Raw genomic sequence first — 691 nt, forward strand, 5'->3', positions numbered from 1 at the left:
CCTCTGAGCCACAGCCGCCCCGGTTTAGTTCAGCTCTTGGAAAATCGAATCCTAAATTCTCTTTTTTAATTTTGTTCTATATGTATCTGACATGAACCCAGAGACTGCTGTGTATTTTACTGACATGAATTGTGTTTGTTGTACGGATAAAATAATAGTGAAATATACAGAAGCACCTGTCTTATATTGGTGCTTCTGGGATGCTGTTTTGTCCTCCATGTGTGATCCTTCCAATGGACTTCAGTGGTTGTTGAGTTGAAGCTGCTAATGCACTATCTGTGTATATTGTTGTAAATAAATGTATCCCTGTAAATGGATTTGCTACATGCACACAAGTTCCAATTACAAATGAACAATATTTTAAGCTGCATACAATTTTGTCATATTTGCTGAAACGGACACATGAGACATATAATCTGTGCACAAGAGCTCCTTCTAGGGCTCGTAATGGTATTTGCAAGAATGAGCATTGATTTCCCTGGCTTTTTCTGTGGTTGTTGTGGCCTAAAGTGACTTCACGGCATATTTTCTAAAATTTGCAATGCATGTTTTATGTTTTTAGACATTTTTTGACAATGAAATTGCAAAAGAAAAAATAGAAGGCAATTTGTTCCAGTGACAATTAAGTCATAGTAGCTAGTCGTTTAGTGCCATACGTTGGTTCAACGTTTTGCGTGGGGGACTGTTCTGA

This window comes from Morone saxatilis, unplaced genomic scaffold (assembly GCF_004916995.1).
Source record: "Morone saxatilis isolate NCDOM2014 unplaced genomic scaffold, NCSU_SB_2.0 Contig3, whole genome shotgun sequence".
Lineage (NCBI taxonomy): Eukaryota > Metazoa > Chordata > Actinopteri > Moronidae > Morone > Morone saxatilis.